The following is an 11,862-nucleotide window of genomic DNA, read 5'->3' as shown; positions in this document are numbered from 1 at the left end:
CACCGCTGAAAACATTATGGAGGTTCCTCAAAAAGCTAAAAACAGAGTTGCAAAATGATCCAGCAATCCCACCCCTGAGAACATATCCAGATAAAGCTCTTAATTCTAAAAGATACATGTTCCAATGTTCATTGCAGCACTACTCACAAGAGCCAAGACATGGAAGCAGCCTAAATGTGCCCTGACAGATGAATGGATAAAGAGGATATGATACATACACACACACACACACACACACGGAATACCACCCAGCCATAAAAAAGAATGAAGTAACTCCATTTGCAGCAACATGAATGGACCTAGAGATTATCATACTGAGTGAAGTAAGTCAGAAAGAGACAAAAGCCATACAATTATATTACGTATATGTGGAATCTAAAATATGACACAAACAAACATATCTATGAAACAGAAACAGACTTGTGGCTGACAAGCGGGAGGGAAGATGAGGGCAAGATCAATTGCGAGTTTGGGGTCGGTAGATGCAAACTATTATACAGAAGATGGATTTTTAAAAAAAGGTCTTACTATAAGGGGATTCCCTCGTGGTCCAGTGGTTAAACTCTGAGCTCCCAATGGAGGGAGCATGGGTTCTATCCCTGGTTGGGGAACTAAGATCCCACATGCTGTGTGTCCAATAAGTAAAATAAAACAATTTAAAAAAAAAAAGGTCTTACTATAAAGCACAGGGTACTATAATAAAATACCCTGTAGTAAACCATAATGGAAAAGAACGTTACATATACATATAATATGTTATATATAAAATAAGAATTTATATATAATAAAAATGTATATATACATGTATAACTGAATCATTTCATGGTACAGCAGAAATTAACACATTGTAAATCAACTATACTTCAATTAAAATATTCAGGGATTTTTCTCAGATTAGATCAATTCTGTTTTCTCAGTATGGATGCTTTCAATAATTCCAGATTACATATCAATCAACATTCACAAAACCTGTTATTAACTGCCATGATAATCACATAAATGGAAAAGAGGTAAAGCAGAATTTCGAGGGGAAATGCAATTTTCTTACATGTCCGGCCTTTAAAGGCAATGACTGGTCACTATAAATCTTTATATCCAACTTTTTTAAGTTTAAAGAAGTCGAAGAAGTTAAGGAAAGTTCAGCCAGTGCCTGGTCCTATAATATTGTCTCCTTTCATTAGCCTACCTGGTGTAAAAGAATAGTAAGTTTCACCGGATCCCAGGAGCACTGGGCAGACTAACTAATAGCCATAATATGCTTTCAAATGCAGATCGCTCTATCTGTATGTGCTAACTTTTTTTGCCAGTAATCATGCTAATATCCTATTTCACTGCACTGGTAATTGCATAGCGCCATCACTGCAATGTAATGACGTGTGCCACATGCAAAAGTCAGGTGAGATGATCTAATGATGTTAAGATGAAATGCTGTCAGTGTAAGTCTGTAAAGATAGGATAACACTGTCAAAAATGAAAGGAAATTATGGCACTGTAAGTTCTACTACCATTAAGAGATTCTGGAAGGAAAGGGTTCCACAATCTGGGGCAAGGTCTGTTATGACAGATGTGCTCAAGCAACTTAAAAGACAAACTGGCATTGCTCATCTAATTTCCTTTATCCAGAGAGTTTTTTATTAAAATTCTCTGTTAATTTCCTACATGAATGTCTTCAAGCCGAGAATAGAACTATGATTCTCAAAAGCAATTTGTGTTTGAAACATTCATTGTTCTTTGGGTCTATGGTCCAACATAATTGCACCAGATAGTCATTTCTTTTGCAAGGCCAATGAGTACATTTTAAAAGTTTTGTGAAAGGTAATAGTCCTCCAAGTTGCACTCTTTGAAGAAACCTTGGCAGTAAGGGAGATATCTTTGTTGCATATGGCACGCCTCACAGAAGAAAAGAAATACAGCCCTTGAATGCATGGTCAGTTTAGGCATAAGCATTTATCCTCTCTATATACCAGATTTTGAAAAGCTTTAGGACGGTCCAAGCTTAAAAGAAAACAAAACCTCTCAATATACTTTGGTGCATTTGAGAGCCTCGGGTTTCAGGTCTCTGCAGTTTTCTATTATGCGGGAGACTCAGATTAAGTGATTTTTAAAATACAGAGGCGTGATTTCTGCCAGGACTATAAAGATAATATCAAAACGAAAAAAGGGATAGAGAGTCAACACTTCGGAAAAATTAGACAAGAGATGGAATTTTGCAGCACTCAGGGATTCTCCCAGTCTCTGTGGTGTCTCTGTGTGTCTATAGACAGATGCACCTCTCCTGGGGCAGACACAGCCCCTCGCTTAGATACCTGGCTGGGCAGACAGAGTTCAGGCTGGACTCGGTTCCCATTCTCCTTTCATCATGGCACCCTTGTGCAGGGCACAACCTTCACAGCCTCTGGTGACGGGCCCGACCCTCCCCAACCTCTCGCGTGCAGGCCCAGTAGCCCGACCCCAGGGCATCTAGAAAACCTCTGCTCTCCCTACCACGAAAATTCCCATAATGTCAGGCTACTGGATAGGACTTCCCAAGGCGGCCTACTAAAATACTTTGCGGAGTCTCAGAAATATATTCTAAAATTAAAGTTTGGCCAGGAACATTCCAGCTTTTGTCCTAGGGTAATTATTATCATCTTTTAATTTTCAAAAATGTCTGTGTTTGTACACCTGAAACTAACATAACACTGCTTAAAAAAAAAAAAAAAGTGTCTCAGTGTGAATGATATCATACATGGTCACCCTACACATAACTGTAAAGAATTCACCTGCCTATGCAGGAGACACAGGAGACCCGGGATGGGTCCCTGGGTCAGGAAGATCCCCTGGAGGAGAAAATGGCAACCCACTCCAGTATTCTTGCCTAGAGAATTCCATGAACAGAGAAGCCTGGCAGGCTACAGTTCATGGGATCACAAGGAGTCAGACATGACTGAGCAACTGAGCATACACACATAATTTTGATAAGAAACTGAGATTTTGTTAGAATAGTCTACAGATAGATGCGTGAGATACATGCGTGGATGTGAGGAGGGAAGGGGTGTGTGGGGGGGGACGGGTGAAGAACAGAGGCAAATGGTAGAATCAGGTCTCCCACTCAGTTTTACAGGGACTGTCCCTAGTTAGTTCCAAGGGACCAACTGCTCATTACATCAGTTAGAAAATTAAGCTTTCCTATTAGAGCAACTTTCCCCTGAATTTTCCTGGTTCCAATCCTGAGGGCTGCCGAACACCCTGATCTACATCATATCTCAATTCAACTTCCTAAATTAATATCCACCAATTGTATCCTTTTTTAAAAAAAAAAAAAAATGAGGTTCATTAAGTTGTCGATGAGAACAACATTGTTCATGAGAACTGTCGATGTAAACAGACCATTACAGGGACTGCCCTGGTGATCCAGTGGCTAGACTCTGTGCTTCTACTCCAAGGGGCGTGGATTTGACCCCTAGTTGGAGAACTGAGATCACGCATGTCCTGTGGTGTGGCCAAGAAAAAGGATAAAACAATTATAATTGAAAGATTTGTTGAATGTGTCTGAAAATACTAAGAAAAAGAAAAGGAACAACAAAAATGTTATCCTGGTGTCTAAAGCCACAATTCTTTGCTCTTATTGGAGGGTGGAGGATTTCCAGTTTTCGAGATTCCCCATGTAATAAACTTGCCAGCTACAGCAGCATAACTAAGATTCTTAACCTGTCTCGAATTCCCCCATGTGAATGGGATAATGAGGCGCCTCCTTGCACACTGCTATAAAGAAGAAGTGAAAAAATAAACACAAAATAATTAGCACATAGTAAATGCCTACTGAATACTGTTATTTTATATATTAAGAGAGTACCAAATTTGCTTTTGGCCAGCTTTTTGGTGTGTGTATACAGACAGCATTTTTTCTTGGGGTATAGTTGCTTACAACATTATGTTAGTTTCTGCCCTACAACAAAGTAAATCAGCTTTACGTATACATACGTCCCCTCCCTCTTGGACCTCCCTCCCATGCCACCCCCATCCCACCCCCGAGGTCCTCAGCACTGAGCTGATATACAGCAGGTTCCCACTAGCTATCAATGTTACACATGGTAGTATATATATATGTCAAGCCCAATCTCCCAATCTGCCCCACCCTCCTCTCCCGCAATCATGCCCACATGTCTGTTCTCTGCATCTGCAATAAGTTCATCTGTAGCATTTTTCTAGATTCCACATATATGCAAATATGTGCTACTTATACACAATGGAATATTAGCCATTAGAAGGAATAAAGTTGGGTCATTTGTAGAGAAGATGGATGTACCTAGAAACCATCACATGGAATGAAGTCAGAAACAGAAAAACAAATATGGATAGCACTTTAACCACGGGAATTTCTGATTAACCTTAGGTAACAGCAAGGCTTCATACAGCGTACGTCCAATAAGTTAGGAAGTCAGATTTCTCAGTGCTCTGCTTATCTCTCAGGAATACTGTGGGGGTAAATACTAAATTATAGAGAATTCGCTGAGATTCTTTAAGCTCAAAACTCTAAGAAAATTCAAGGTATTATTATTATTAAAGGAGACTCTTTGGGCCTCAGTTTACTAGTCTGTCAAATAGGTATAGAAGGAATACCTTTTATTCAAAGTAGATGTAGTTGGAAGTGGATATTCACTTCCCAGAAAAGAAGTGTTAGTAGCTCAGTCATGTGCATCGCTCAGTCTTTGTGACCCCATGGACCACAGCCTGCCAGGCTTCTATGTCCATAGAATTCTCCAGGCAAAAATACTGCAGTAGATAGCCTTTCCCTTCTCCAGGGAATTACAGCCTACCAGGCTCCTCTGTCCATGGACTTCTCCAGGCAAGAATACTGGAGTGGGTAGCCTTTCCCTTCTCCAGGGGATCTTCGTGACCCAGGGATTGAACCCAGGTCGCTGCATTGCCGGCAGATTCTTTACCGTCTGAGCCACCCAGGAAGCCCATTCATTTCTTTTTTTTTTTTTTTTTCCATTTATTTGTATTAGTTGGAGGCTAATTACTTCACAATATTGCAGTGGGTTTTGTCATACATTGACATGAATCAGCCATGGATTTACATGTGTTCCCCATCCCTATCCCCCCTCCCGCCTCCCTTCCCATCCCATCCCTCTGGGTCTTCCCAGTGCACGAGGCCCGAGCACTTGTCTCATGCATCCCACCTGGGCTGGTGATCTGTTTCCCTATAGATAATATACATGCTGTTCTTTCGAAACATCCCACCCTCGCCTTCTCCCACAGAGTCTAAAAGTCTGTTCTGTACATCTGTGTCTCTTTTTCTGTTTTGCATATAGGGTTGTTGTTACCATCTTTCTAAATTCCATGTATATGCGTTAGTATACTGTAATGGTCTTTATCTTTCTGGCTTACTTCACTCTGTATAATGGCTCCAGTTTCATTTCATTTCTAAACAGCTAAACAAATAGAAAGTCCCTAACGGTTCCCACCAGCGCTGCCTCCCTCTGGCCCACCCACCTGGCACGCAAGGGAGGTGGCAGCTTGTCTTGCACAGGAGAGGGCTGAGCCAAGCATCACCCTTCTCAGGTGCCCACTAACCTCCAGGAGGCACGGGGTCAGGCAAGCCCAATGCTGAGCACATGGAAAGGGGGAAGGTCGCAAGGTTGGCAGCAAGAGGGAAAGCGGGATTAGGCCAGGCAGGGAGAGACGGCTGCCCCACATGAGCCAAAAATTCCATGCCTGGATATTCCGAGGCATGAAAGGGACATTCACTTGGCACTGCTTACACCAAGGCCTGACACTTGGGTCCCAACAGTAGTGGCTGGCAGGCAATGTCACCACATCATGGCTCAAACCCACCAATAAAGGCTTGGGTAAGAGTGCCAATATGGAATATGAGCAAGCCCAAGTTAAAGGAAAGGCAAATATATAAAAGTTGAAGACCACCCATAACAGTCTAACATAGCTACTTCTCAAGGCTACCGTGAAAAGAGAAGTGAATTATACATGAAATCCCTTTGGGAAAAAACCATTTAAAGGCCTATAAAATTTGCAAAAGGACAAGCCAAATGTTCACCATTAGACTATGAAGAGGAATGAAACCCAATAACATACTAGAAAACTTAAAGAACATTTTTCTAAACTGTTATATTTAGGGCCACGTTGAATTTAATGACCCAGTAAAAGAAAGTCACAAAGACTAGAACTGTCATTAGCACCTTCTACCCCATTCATTGCAACCTCTCTGGGAAGTGCTCCCCCAAAAAACAGTCCTGGGGTGGACTCATGTTTTTCCTAAATGCCATCCCCAATGACTGTTCTAATTCCGGAACAGCAGAGTGGTCATTTATGCCTGGCAGTTTCTACCCTCTTGTCTTCCATCCTTCTATTTCTCTTCCAATCTTTTTCATTGTTCTTGTAAGATAAGGGGAAATTACCACACGATTTTAACTACTAAATATCCTCTCGCAAGTTTTACACCCAATTGACTGGCTTCAGGAATAATTCTATAAAAAATATTATCACTGTAGCAAAGATGAGCTCTTTAGTTCACTTCTTTTTCTCAATGCTGAAGAATTCTCCTTATTCTCTCCAAGTTTACTGCATAGGTTAAGTACCAGTGACCGAGCACAGTTACTCTATAACATGATCCTGAAAGTGTCTGAAACTCTTAAACAGCAAGTGTGAAAAAGCTATAAAACAGTACACCCCTGAAGCAGTGACAGACTCAAATAACAAAGGAAGTAAGGGAAAGGTGTAGGGAAAGAATAGCGCATCCATAGTGTATTCTGAATGCTTTCAAAGCCTGTATCAGTTATTCACTAATTTGTTGATTTCCATTTCTACTCTTTTCTAGGAGAGGATTTAATGCAATATCTGGATATATTCTGTGGGGAGCTGAAGTTCAGAGCTTCAAAAAATGAAGCCTTTTTCCCCTCTATAGTTCCAAGGATTCCTGGAACTTGTAAGTAAAATTCCAAGATAGCCCTAAACCCCATTTTATTTGTTCTATTGAAGTATAATTGATACATATATCAGTTTCAGGTGTACAATATAATGATTTGATATTTGTATATATAGCAAAATGATCACCACAATAAGTCCAATTAACATCAATCACTATACAGTTACATTTTTTCCTTGTTATGAGAGCACTTACGATTTCCTCTCTTAGCAACTTTCAAACATGCAACACAAAACTATTAACTATAGTCACCATTCTGGGCATCATGTCCCCATGACTTATTTATTTTGTAACTTGAATATTTTACCTTCTGGTCTCCTTCACTCATTTCACCCACTCCTTCAACCCAATTTTAAACTAACAATAGTGCAAATAAGTAAATAAATTGATGTTTTTTAAAAAGAAAAAACAATAGTGCATGCAGGCAGATAGTATGTTGCCTGCAAAGTGAGGGCTGTTAAAGAGTAGAAGTAGCAACCAAAGTGTTCCCTGATTTCCAAAGTAACCAATCGAAACACATACATCTACTGGGGGTAAAACTGAGAAAATGTTTTAAACCAGGATGCAGCAATAAATTATGTGAATGTATGTGTTTATACGACTTTGCTAAATGCACCATCTAAGAGTCTGCTATGCCAACGGAAATTTGCTGTAGACTCAGGGAACTCAAACGGGGACTCTGTAACACCTAGAGGGGTGGGAAAGAGTGGGAGGTAGGAGGGAGACTCAAGAAGGAGGGGACATAGGTACACCTATGGCTAATTCATGATGATGCGTGGCAGAAACCAAACCACTATTGTGAAGCAACTATCCTACAATTAAAAATAAATTTATAAAAGAGTCTGTTGAGAAAGAGAAATCAAACTAACTGTTGCAGAAGCAAAGATCAGCTTAACTGCCCAAGGACTATATAAATTGACTTTACTAAGATCCTGGGTACAAGTAGGGTAATGTATCTTTTCTGTCTACAGTTTTTGGGCTTTTTTTTTTAAGAAAAGATTCCGCTGCTGCGTCAGCTACACTTCACTTGGAAAGCTATTGACTTTTCTTTTCTGGTGCCTTAATTTTCTTCCGCAGGAGCCCAGAGGGATGCAAGTCCAGGTGGGCACTGTGCCTTCCACTGATTATGCTGTGGAACACAGCAGGGAAACCTCTTCTCTCAAGCTGAGGTTGCCTGTTTAAGAATCTTTCTCTTTTTAGAAGGTATAAGGTAGTAAACACAGCTGTACATAAAGGTTTTGACTTTTCTTGCTGTTTGTTTTAATCTATAAAAATGATATAAACAAGGCAGAGTGCAAAAATGTCTATAAATTTCTATGACCTGCCCGCATGCATATATTTGTGTGCCAAATTTTACCCAGCTCAGTGTTGGAATAGTCTGAATGGATTTGACTTTAGAAGTGATTTTTTTTTTTTTACATCTTTGCATACAGTGTTGTCAGATCATAAAAATACAGTGGCTTAGGATCAATGAACTTTAAAATTCTAAATTGATCTTGGAATTAGAACGTTATTAAAAATGACTTAAGCTCGACTCTTGCTATTTCCTTGCCAGAGTTGGATCATTGCTCCAAATCCCTGTCTGCCAATTACTTTTCTTTTAACTCCACAAAGGGTAATTTTTAAATGGGAATATTTATATATCTTTAAGAAGAATAAAGGTTTTGTAAATAGTATCACAGCCAAACCTTTTCAAGAAGATGAAATCTGAGTTTAGAAGGAAGAATATAACTCAATTTCAGTTTGTAAAGACATATAATAATATAATCCCATTTACTTCCTACTTAGATGAGCTTGAAGTGTTTTCAGCTGTGGTATATTAAATTCATCTCATAGAGAATAGATTTGAGTGGATACTTAAGGCCTTTTCCTAAACAGTTATGTTTAAGTTAAATGAATAAACACATTTTAATGTCTTAATTATAAAAACAAAATGTGCAGAAGTCTATGATCTGCACTATCATTTGGGAAAAAAAACAAAAAATATCCTATTAGGTTGGAATTAAGTGGAAAATAGTTTTCCCCTCTGGGGATTTTTAATTTATTCAGAATATTTATAATTGCCTGCTAGTGAATCCTTTGAGATGACTTTGTTGGAGATACCCTCTTAACTCCAAACACACTTTTCTTGAGGGCAGGGGGGCACCGTAATTAATTTCAGGATGGGAGGAATCTTTTTACCTCTCCTTCCCATCACTCCATCACACCCCCATTCCCTCACCTCTTTCCCTGGGTAAGCTCACTGTCCATTCAGATAGGCCAAGCATTTTGGCTTCGGCCTAGTTAGTTCAGCCTCATTAGTGCATGGGAACAACCTTAAACCCAGGTGGGGAATTAGACAGTTTTGTTAACTCAGAAAAGGAACCACCTCTGAATGTCAGTTCCAAGCCAGTGTGCCTGGATCTCTATAGAGAGACCCAAAAGCCATTCAGCTGAGTTGCCAAAACCAACAGCCAACAACCTTTGATACTTTTTAAAAGACTTCACCACTTTTTCAATCATCACTCCTATCTTTTCATCGCCTCAAATTCATGGAAATGTGTCTTTTCTAGACAAACATCAAATTTAATATTTGGGGGCTCTACAGTCATTTTTTAAATTTATTGTTATTTATTTATTTGGCTGTATCAGGTCTCAGTTGCAGCATGTAGGATCTAGCTCCCTGACCAGGACTGAACCCCAGCCCCCTCCACTGGGAGCATGGAGTCTCAGCCACTGAACCACGAAGAAAGTCAAGTCCCTTACCTTATTAAATGATCTCTGTGCCCTACCTCAAAGAAAAGTGATGCTCCACTGTAAATAAAATGATTACTCAAACCTATCTCTACAAAATATAAGATATATGTAACCAGCTGTGTTTCTATCTGAGATTCCTGGGATGAAAAATGCTCTAGATGTATCATGATCGTTAAAGACATAGAAACAGTGAACTGCTCTCAGGGCAATTTTCATTGGACAGATGAAGAAAAGTAACAGATCAAGCACTGCAAATGAAAACTGAAATAAACCTCAACCCAAGAAAAGGACTTTTAAAAGACAGGTAGCTCACTGATTCAAAAATAATTCTAAAAAATTCTAAAATAAAAAAGCCTTGTTTGTATCAAGTTTTCACGTATGATGCTAGCATCATGCTATGCGGGCTTCCCCAGTGGCTTGGCATCCTGCAATGCAAAAAGTGCAGGAGACCCAGGTTCAATCCCTGGGTTGGGAAGATCCCTGGAGGAGGGCCTGGCAACCCACTCCAATATTCTTGCCTGGAGATTTCCATGGACAGTGGAGCCTGACAGGCTATAGCCCATGGGCTTGCCACAGTCGGATACAACTAAAGCGACTGAACACGCACACACTCACATCATGCTATGGGGGTCCTTTATCTACCTGAATTTTGTGCATCCAACTGATGAGTACAATGTCTTAATTAAATAGTTTACATATTAAAAAGATCTTAAGTTATAAATATTTTCAGGTGTAGTAATTTGGCTGAGCTTTAAGCCCAAAGGAAAGGATGTTCTACTTTTGGTACGCCTACAAGTAAGCAGACTTCCAGAGGGGCCAGAGGGAGAAAACTAAGTTAACCCTGCTATTAAAATGACCTTCTCCTAGGCCTTTCCAAGGCCCTCTCCCCGCAAACTCATAGTGGCACCAACTTTCCAGGTCATGGAAGTAGTGAATCACCCTCAGCATCAAGCGCTCCATCCCGTTAGAGGGGAGCCTGCTTCTTCAGAACTGTCTCCAAAACAAGGCTCAGCCTCACCTGTTTCTAGGCATCCCAGAGCATGTTATTGTTACTGTTTAGCCGCCCAGTCGTGTCCGACTCTTTGAGACCCCATAGACTGTCCTCCGCCAGGCTCCTCTGTCCATAGGATTTCCCAGACCAGAAGAGTGGAGAGGATTGCCGTTCCCTTCGCCAGGGAATCTTCCCATCCAAGGGATCGAACCCGTGTCTCCCGCACCGCAGGTGGATTCTTTAGAGCTGAGACACCAGGGAAGCCATGGTACTCCCCCAAACCGCTGGGTTTCGTGCTGAAACCCAGGAAAAAAGTGATCTGGTTGGCGGCGAGGGGAAGAGGAAGAGTTTGGATGTATAAGGAGTAACAGGAAAGGTACGAAGGGCCGTAGGAGTGGAGAGAAAGATCCGCTGAAGTGGCTCGAAGGAAAGCCACGTGGTAGCCGATCGGAACCCCAGGAGAAACCAGCGTTACCTAGTCAGGAACGCTGAGTCTGGGAAGCCTTTGCCATCTGCTCGCTGCTCCTCCGGACACTGGGTGGCGCTCGTGGTAAAGACTTGCTCTTCTCTTAGGGTCCGCTTCCCCTCCACCCCCTCCCGCCCTTTGCAAATTTCGGCTACTAGGAGGAGATGAAATTACTCACATTCTTCCTACGTGCCACCGCGGGGAGAGCATTTTCTGGCGAAGTTGGAAGCCGCGGGGCTGTTTCTCCAAGGCTGGGCCGGTCAGTGGGTTTAGAAAGAGGTGACAGCGTCCAGCCCGCTGGTCTCCAACCTCTGGGCCTTTGTGTCAGACCCACCACAGTACCAGCAAAAGTGTCAGCCAGGATACCCAAAGCCAGAGTGCCGGGAGGGTGGGTCTGAAGCGGCAACCAGGTTCGGGGGGCCAGCGGTACAGAGTCACAAAGACAACATGGGAAATGAAATGGGACCATATCGTGGCCCCTCTTAGCGCTCCCTCTCCCTCCTGCCTCCTTTAAGGAAAAGAAGGGTATCAGGGAGTGGAGTCAACCTAGAAAAGAACAGGACAAAGCAAGCAAGTCGATGCTCTGGACTCTCAGAGACACAACCCGGATTTGGAGGCCAGCAGAGGCCTTTGCAAAAGTGTCTTCCTGTCTGGCATGAAGGCCAAGACTTTAGGAATTGAAACAAAGAATTAAATCCTTCCCTTCCGGCCCACTCTTTTTTGTCTTGTGTAAAAACTGTGGAA

This window comes from Cervus elaphus, chromosome 18, assembly GCF_910594005.1.
Source record: "Cervus elaphus chromosome 18, mCerEla1.1, whole genome shotgun sequence".
In the NCBI taxonomy this organism is placed as follows: domain Eukaryota; kingdom Metazoa; phylum Chordata; class Mammalia; order Artiodactyla; family Cervidae; genus Cervus; species Cervus elaphus.
This window is presented reverse-complemented; position numbering follows the sequence as displayed.